Raw genomic sequence first — 9649 nt, forward strand, 5'->3', positions numbered from 1 at the left:
CTAAACTCAGGTTTGGGGTTACATCGTCTGTAGAGAGGCAGCAAATGGGCAAGAGGCTCTTTGTTGAACATCTACCTTTTGTCACCTGATAGTTGAGTATCAATATTGGACAATACAAATAAAGTGTTATTCATTTTTAGGATGCTGTTTATGGAAGACCTTTAACTTGGTGCACATTAAAATCAAATGAATACAAGCTACTGTAGGGCAGCAGGGAGGTTTAGTCTTCAGAGTTAAAGTCCATCAGCTGGAGGACCAGGGGTCAGGAAGCATCTTGAGTCCTTGAGCAAGACACAACGTCCCTACCTTTCCTCGAGGAAAGAGGAGGGAACCATGATTTTATTAGATTATATCTGTGTTTCACCAAAACACAGTCAGCTAAAATATAGTTGAGTTTTATGGTTTTCTGGGTACTTAGGGTTGAAAGGATTTATCGTTGACCCAGCCTGATCTCCTGCAGTTTCGTGAAATAAGCACAAAGTCTTAAAATCTAAATATGTTCTCTGTGCACAAAGTTTTTATTTCTAGCTTAAGTTTTTCTTATTTAACCACGACCAAAGCCTTTCCCTGACCTCAGCCAGAGTTGTTTTAGTTGCCTAAACGTAACCGTTGGCCAACGCGTGATCGGCATATCAAACTTTGTTCTCATTTCACCAAATTTTATCACGTTGGGTTGATCAGATTCAGGGTTGAGAGGACTTAAGGGGACTTAGGGTTGAAAGGCTTTACAGTTGATTGGATTTAGGGTTGAGAGGACTTGGAGTTGAGAAGAGTTAGGGTTGAGGGGAACAAGGGCTGATGGGACTTAGGGTTGATAAAACTTGGATTTGAAGGAACTTGGTGTTAAGGGGACTTTAGTTTGAGGGAACTTAGGGTTGAGAGGACTTCGGCAAGGCAAGGCAAGTTTATTTATACAGCAGAATTCATCCACATCGGCAATTCAAAGTGCTTTACATAAATAAAAGACAAATACAGAGTGCATTGAAATCACATTTAAAAAGACATGCAAAAAGATATAAAAGATAAAAAATGATAAAGACATAAAAGGTAAACCAAAAATTATAAATTATAAATATTCCAGTGCAGATAAGCATTCTCCTAAATTTCTTAAAAAGCCCTGGCGAACAGAAGAGTTTTAAGCCCTGATTTAAAAGATTGTAAAGTGGAGGCGGACCTCAGATGTTCTGGAAGTTTGTTCCAGGCCTGAGGAGCAGAAAGACTAAAAGCTGCTCCTCCATGCTCTGTTCTGACCCCGGGACAGGAAGCAGACCAGCACCTGAAGACCTGAGGGGTCTGAAGGAGATCAGAAATGTGTTTTGGTCCTAAACCGTTTAGTGCTTTATAAACATGCAACAGGATTTTAAACTCAATTCTTTGGCACACAGGAAGCCAGTGCAGTGATCTCAGCACTGGTCTGATGCGGTCCATGTTCTTAGTCCTGGTCTGATGCGGTCCATGTTCTTAGTCCTGGTCTGAACCCTGGCAGCAGCATTCTGGATGAGCTGCAGTTCTCTCAGAGCTTTTTTAGAGAGACTGTAAAGACACTGTTACAGCAGTCAAGCCTACTAAAAATAAATGCATGAACAAGTTTTTCAAGGTCCTGCTTGGACATGAATTCTTTAATTCTTGTGATATTTTTAAGGTGATAGTAGGCAGATTTTGTAATTGTCAATTATAGTGTTTGTATTTGGTTTTTAGTCTCCAGTGAGAAGGATTCAAGGTGAGCAGTGATTAAGTCTCTCCTCTTTGACACCAAAAACAATTATTTAAGTTTTATCTTTATTTAGTTGCAGAAAGTTGTGGCACATCCAGTCATTGATTTGTTCAGTGCACTTGTTTAGTGAATCAATTGGACCATAGTCATCTGTTGATAAAGCTATGTAGATCTGAGTCTGCGTAATTACCCTCCATTCAACCTAAGTTAGGTTTGAGGGGACTTTAAAGGATTTAGGGTTGCATGGACTTATGGTTGAGAGGATTTAGGGTTAAGCGGACTTTAGTTTGAGTGTTGAAGGGAATTAGGGTTGAGGGGATTTGGAGTTGAAGGGACTTAGGGTTAAGGGGACCTAGGTTTGAGAGGACATAGGGTTGGAAAATAATTTAAGGTTGATAGGATTTAGGGTTGAGGTGACCTGGGGTTTAAATTAAAAGACTTAGGATTGCATGAACTCCTGGTTGAGAGGGCTTTAGTTTGAGGGGACTTCAAATTGAATTTATGGTTGAGGGGATTTAGCATTGAAAGGAATTGAGATTGGTGGGTTTTTGGGTTCCAGTTAAGGAGACTAGAAGAAGCAGCAAATATGGACAAATGATATCTATGAATTTGAAAAGGAAACAAGGTGTTAATTGAAAACAAGATGATAAAAGTGAGTTTCTTTTGGATCTTGAAAGAAGATACAGAATTCGATGAATGTATTTCTTCAGGTTTCGGTTCCCTGACTGCAAAGGCTTCATCATCTTTAGTCTTTAATCAGCATTTAGAAAAGTCAGAGTTGTGTCTGCTGATCTCAGATGCTTCTGCACATAAGGAGATCAGCTTGCTGGAGCCAGGCCATTTATAGCTTTGAAAGTTTTCAATACAATTTTGAAATCAATCCTAAAATTGACTGGAAGCCAATGTAAGAGGGTTGGTATGATTTCTGCCTATATCCACTAACTTTCTGTGGATAAGTGGAGCAGTTACTGATGACTGACGAGATCTTATTACCAAACCAGCTGTGTGCTGTCATCATGCTTCAAACTAGTCCCAAAGACAACAGAAAATTCCCCACTCGTTATTTTTGCGTCTTCCTCTGAACTTCTAACAGCATAACGCAGCGTCAGTCCCTGTTCGCCATTAATGTGAGCGGTAACATAAGATCTAGCAGGGAGACTCACCCAGTGCTCCGGTTTTCAATCACTGTCCAGCTGCATCCAATCAGTCCACTCAGCTTAGAAGCAAACCTCTTGCTGTTCACAGTATCTTGTCGTTAAGGCCTTCGCCCCTCCACCCCCCCAGTGTGTGACCCCCGGGGGGGCAGGCGTCCCTGTCCCGAGAAGTCCCTCTGACTTCAACCACGGTCCAGCATCGGGGGTCCTGCCAAATCTCTTTAAATAAATAATTTTTCATACCGTAAAACTTCAATTAATAGCCCGGGCTTTTATTTGCTTCAAACACTGAACTCAACCGGCCTATATTTGGGACAGGCCTTTAATTCCTTTCGCACAAAACTCTTGCTCAGCAAAGATGGGAAATACTATCAAATTGTTTATTTAAACCAGTATGAATATTACTTGTATAAAAATTAGGCTATTGAATAACATATCAGTTACGAATCATTCATTTGATCTCGCTCCGAGAGACAGCGCATCTAGGCCAACCTCATGCAGAGAGAGAGAGAGAGAGAGAGAGAGAGATGTGTGAGTGAAGGAGGAAGCAGCAGAAGTGGAGTCAATGAATCAGGTCAGAGTCAGAGTCAAGTCCCAAGTCACCAGAACCCAAGTCAAGTCAAGTCTCAAGTCTTCTCTTCATGCTAGAGAGAGAGAGAGAGAGAGAGAGAGAGAGAGAGAGAGAGAGAGAGAGAGAGAGAGAGAGAGAGAATCAAAATACCGGTAGCCTACCTACCTATGCCGCCATGGCGATCAGTAAATGTGACTGACGTTTGAATGCAAGTAAAAAAAAATTAAACTGCTTCTCAGCGTCAATGGCAACCGGCTTCTAATTGAGACCGGCCTTTATTTGTCAGAACGTGCAGCCACACCCGGCCAGTAAAAGGGACTCGCCGTTTAATTGAAGTTTTACGGTATTCACTCATTTCCAGAGTCTCCCTGATTGACGTGAGAGGACAGACTACCATATATGAAACCATATATTTTTCACTCCCATATAATGCACCACAGGCTGTCAGCCGGGTTTGATGAATTAAACTTTGACCATAGCCTGCTGGTAAATAACCATTACATCCCTGTTTTGGAGCCGAGAAGCTGTAAAGGCTTCATCGACTCAATTTGATGTCGAGAGCAAACTGCTAACAAACAGAAGCAAGTCACCAAACTATCAGCTCACAGGAAATTTTTGTCCTGATGCTTCCTGATGTGTGGTTTTTTCTCCAACAAATAAATTCCTGGTGATTTTTGCTTGATCTTTGCTGTCCATTATAATGATTAAAAACTGTCAAAGTCAAATTTGGCCTCAGGCTACCTGGTGAGAGCCACACCTTACCAAACGCTGCTCAAGTCTCAGCTGCTGTGTGAACGCGTCTCTTTCCCAGCAGCTGAAAGCATTACAGCATCAGCAGCTCTGCAGCCCGGGGCGACGAGACGAGGAAAAGGCCAGCTAACCCTCATCATGAAGGGAAGGGTGTTGTGTGTTTCAGACAAAGATTCATGTGACTGGGTGGCTCATTTCCCCTGGTTTTACACGATTAGTGAATGATACACGGAGGTCAACAATCAGCGCTCAGACATGAAACTATAGACAGCGTAGAGAGGTTGCATAAAGCTAGTTTAAGACTAGTCTAAGCCTTAGACTGGTCTTAGATTCTCAGGTTGGAATAGTCTAATTAAGACTGTCTGTTACTAGTCTCCTCCACTAGGGGGCTGATATCCTCCATATATAACATCCTTAAAGTCCCCATGAAATGAACTCCCATTACTTTTACTTCCTGGAAAACAGAGTATCTTTCATGGTGACTTCATGCTGCTCTAGTAGGTGTAAATAAACTTCTAACCAATAAAACCATCAGATTTTTGAACAATTCCGCCCCTCTGCACCCCTCCCATCAAATAAAATTGCCTTTCTCTCCCTGACTGATATTCCATTGGTTTAGACTTTTGATTGATCCCTCACTGCATTATGTCCCGCCCCGACATCCTGTTTCAACAGGAAATGCATCAAATACAGGAAGTAAAGATGCCATTTCATGGTGTCTTTAATAGTAACCTACCAATTTACGACAGGCTGTCTATTAAACACAAGTGGGAGACAGACTATGATGACGCCCTTTGGCAAAATATCTTGGAAAGATCTCAGACAGTTTTAGTCTCCACAAAACATAGGCAAATGCAATTCAATATTTTTCACAGAACCTATTTCACCCCACACAGGCTACACAAGAGTGATGGGAATATATCTGCCATGTGCCGGAGGTGTAAGACAGCTGAAGGCGATCTGTTTCATCTGCTCTGTGTTGCCCTTACCTGGAAGATTTTTGGAAGTTCGTTATAGCCACTGTTTCAGATATCATAGAGTCCGAAATACCACGTGACCCCAGGATTTGGCTATTGGGAGATGTCGATATGCTTAAAGTAACTCACCATAAGAAGTATTTTGTGTTACTTGCTGGCACGGCTGGGAAAAACAATATTCTTATAAACTGGAAATCAGAAAACTCACCATCACAAAAGCACTGGCTGAATGAACTTTCGTCGTATTGCACTCCAGAGAAGATCACCTGCAATATAAAACATATATAACTCCTTTCTGGACTCTCTCCCTTCAATAAATCCCCTTAATTGATACCATATTTATTCACTTAGTGGACCTGCTATTTTATTTTTCTCCTTAACATATCCTTAAAGGACTTGATGTTGCGAATGATGTTGATCATTGTACCATTCTCGGGACGGGGTGGGGGGGAGGGTGTATTTATTTTTGTTTATTTTCTTTTCTTCTTCTGTTATTGTATTTTACACTGTATAAAAAATGACAAGTGAACTTGTTGAGTGCGTTGTCAATAAATAAATCTTGTAATAAAAAAAAAGACTGTCTGTTACTTAAATATTACAACTGACTTATTTTGAGGTAGGAATGTTAGCCCCTCCCCCTCGGCTAATCTTGAGTTAAGAACTTTGTTGTTATGGCAACGAGTCGGCCTGTCAGAGTGGGACGTTTAAATACTGAAGCTGTTTCATACAAGATGCCAAATCTTTGGTTTTTGGGAAGAGTCTGAAGAAGAGAGCGAGCCTTTAGAGACAGAAACAACTCATTAGAGATCTACAACAACCAACAAGTAGTAGGAACAGGTAAATATAAATGTCTATAGCAAGTTTGACTTAAAGTCACATTTAAGTCTCAGACCAGGTCTATCTTTATGCAGCTGGCCCCAGGTCTCTGTGGTCGTGTTCAGGCCTGGGTGTTCAGGGTTAGGACTCTGTGGGTCCTCAAACTACTGTTTCTGATGCTGTTCTTTACTGAATGAAAACACGTTTCGTTATGGAAGAGAGTCCAAGAATGAAGAAACTCCCACACACTGTCCTTGCAATGTGCACTCATGTTCTTTTATTTACTTGTTTGGATCCACATGCTGATGAACTGCATGAGTGTTAGAGGCTGCTTAATGAAAACGATCCAACAAAGTTCACAGTGGAATTAGATGTGAAGAAAGTACATTTCCTTGATATGTGTATTGAGAAGGTTTCTGGTTCCCTACATAACTCTGTATACAGAAAGGATATTAATCTAATAATATTAAGAAGGGACTACTTCAATTTTTCCAGCTTAGGTGTATCTGCCATTCAGCAGAGGACTGAAAAAGCCTCAGATATGAAAACAGATTCAGAGTAGAGAGCTAGCCGAAGCCTTTGAAATGTCTTTGAATAAGCCCTGGAACCACTCAAGGACCTCTGGGGGGTCCCTGCACCCCATTTTGAGAACCACAGGTGTAGCGGATGGGACAGTCAGACGGAAAACCGAAGAGTTCAGTAAGTTTGTGCTGAGCTACAGCGACAAAAAGAACAAAAGAGAAAGGACTAGGACCGCAGGAAGTCCAATTCAAGTGGCATTTTATTTTGTCTGTATGTGTGTGTGTGTGTGTGTTTGCTGCTTTGAGCCCACAGCTCATATGGCCACCAGAGGGAGCTGTGTAATTAAACAGGGAATAATAATAATAATAGAGAGAAATTGAGTGTGAGAGAGAAAAAGAGACATGGACCCAAAGAGAAAAGAGAGAGAGAGATAGAATGAAATACAGGGAGAAAGGTAGAGAGGGAAAGAGAAGGAGAGAGAGAAATACAGGAAGAGAGAGAGGGGAGAAAGAAAGAGAAAGGGAGAGAGAGAGGGAAAGAGACAGAGGCAGATAGAGAGATTGATAGAAATACACAGACATGGAAAGAGAGACCGAGAGATAAACGAAGCGTCAGACGGAGCAGCCATGGCTAACTCGTTTATTTTGCACGTCCAATGAGTGTTAAGGAACCCAACACACAGGTTAGCATCCAGGTCTACAGCAGGGGGCGCTCACACACACACACACACACACACACACACACACACAGAAGCTCCATGGACAGCAGACAACACCTTCATCTGTACACATCTACAGTCAGGACTATTTTACAGCTTTTTCCTCCCACATGGCAACCGAAGAGTGAGCGGAGCCGGGCTGAAGGGGAAGGAGGCGATGGCAGTGAAACACACCAGGATGTCTGCCGGGCTCACCGGATCTTAACACCGTGTTAATGCCAGTTGGGATGAAATAGAAGATAATAAAACATGTACTCCTCTCAGACTGTGGGACTACAGCATGATGGCTCTTGGGAAGAAACTGCAATTTCTTCAGACCTTTAAAACTGAATTTAAGGCTGAAATTTAACAGCATCTGAGGTGTTTTGGAGCCTTCAATTTAAATAATTATGAAATTCAAGGTGTTTTTCAGACTTTTCCAGGACCTGCGGGACATCCTGGTGTACCACCGGATCTCAACCAGCGGGTCGCAACACGACTTCCAGAATCTGAAATTTCTAATGTGTTAAAACTCAGCAGCATGTTTGTACTAACTGCTTTCTTCTTCATAGAGAGTATTTTGATGCCTCCGGGCTTTTTTTTCTTTCCAATGATTAAAGAAGTAATGCAGTCTGGAAATGGAAAATAAAAACCATCATCTGCGTGTTTCGAACCGGTTGAGAACTGCTGGTTAAATCTGGATCTGGACACGCTTTGTGTTTTGACACAGATTGTTTTAACCGCTTTAAAGGCCCAGTCACATCTAGAGGGACAGCTGTAAAGATAATAAAGTGTAAGGATGCCTTGTTGATGGAGCATTCACACTCACACCAATATTGTTTTATTATTCCTCAGCGGACGAAGCATTTAATTGGTTTAAAATGTTTTATCGTTGCCTGTGCATCCACAAAGAAACCGCTGTGAGATCAAACCAAAAATATAGTTCCAGTTAGAGTTTTTATTTTGAGCTGCAGTGGGAACACAGACAGGATTTCAATCTTTTTATAGTCATCTTCACTGTTAATAACTTTACTCTAGTTGTCGTTCTGGGTGTGAGCGGGGCTTTACTGAGGCGAGGGGACCGACATCTTCCTACCCACGCAGCGGCCTGGACAGTTACATACAGTATGTACAGTTTCACACATTCCCAGCTCAGGGACAGCGGTGATGGAGGAGGGAGGGTTTCTCTTTCACTCTCCTGTCCGGGTTTTCCCAGCTGGTCCGGGGAATCAAACTTCACATTTTAAAAGGCGGAGCAGACAGGAGTTGAAGTCCGTCTACGCTGCAGCACTTCTTCTCTCCGCTCCAGGGTGATAACAGTGTAGAGAAACCCTCACATTAAGAGAGACTCACAGATCGCTGCTCCCTCTAGTGGTTCACATCTTCCTCTGCATCTTGATGTAACTGAACCTCCTGAACAAGGTCTCCGTTCAGATCCACTGTCCATGTGTGCTGATGAACCTTTTAAAAATGTCAGATGAGTGGAGACAAGACAAATCCAAGGAGGGTGACACTTTAAAAAAAAAAAAAAACAGTGATGCAGCAGTTTCAGCTGTTTGTCTCCACACACACAACCACAGGGAAGCTGTCTGTTGCTGTTTTAATGTAAATCTTCTGAGTTTTTATCCCAGTAGCTGTCAAAATGTCAGCAGATTTAGTGAACAATGCTGGAAGAAGGCTGATAAACAGATGTGACACTGTGTGATGAGACATTAAACTCTACGGTTAACTGGTACGTATTAACTGGAAAGAATAAGAAAGAGATGTTTGGCGCAGGCAGCCTGTCACCGTCAGTCTGCAGGAGTTTTGCATTTGAGAGTAGAAAGCAGTTTCAGCGGGGAGAGAATCGACAGCGAGCTCACAGACGCTTTTCACAAACATGGCCGACGTACTTCCACTTCGTCTTAGACAACTCTGATCGACGGCCACAACACGCTAACTAGCTAACCAGGCCGGCTAGCGGTAAGTTCTGGTGTTAGCATTGTGTGACACTGGATCAAATCACTGTTTTCTAGTCTCTCAGTCGTCTGACAACAGAAACAGAAACATCTGTCAGTGACAACAGCTGGACTGTGTTTTAAATCAGTGTCACAGACAGAAAGCCGGCTTCTTAAAATTGCCGGCGATGGAGAGAACCGATCAATAACCTGCCGAGACGAAGAGGAAGAACGTCAGCCATGTTGGTGAAAAAGGTTTATTTAGCAGCCTTCTGTAGCGTTTAGAGTAAATTAGCATGGTGAAGTTACGCTCGTCGGCTGCGTGACAAACAGAACAAATGCTAGCATGTCTAGCTAACGTGCTAACGTGCCTCGCTTCAGCCTCGCTTCACCTGCAGCCTGCTGGGAAATCATCACCGTGCCAAAACCATAAAAACACTCTTCCTGAACGAAAACACTCAACCGAACTCGGCTCTGTAACTTCTGCAGGAATACATTCTACAAAGGGGAA

The sequence above is a fragment of the Centroberyx gerrardi genome, chromosome 12, assembly GCF_048128805.1.
Source record: "Centroberyx gerrardi isolate f3 chromosome 12, fCenGer3.hap1.cur.20231027, whole genome shotgun sequence".
Taxonomy (NCBI): domain Eukaryota; kingdom Metazoa; phylum Chordata; class Actinopteri; order Beryciformes; family Berycidae; genus Centroberyx; species Centroberyx gerrardi.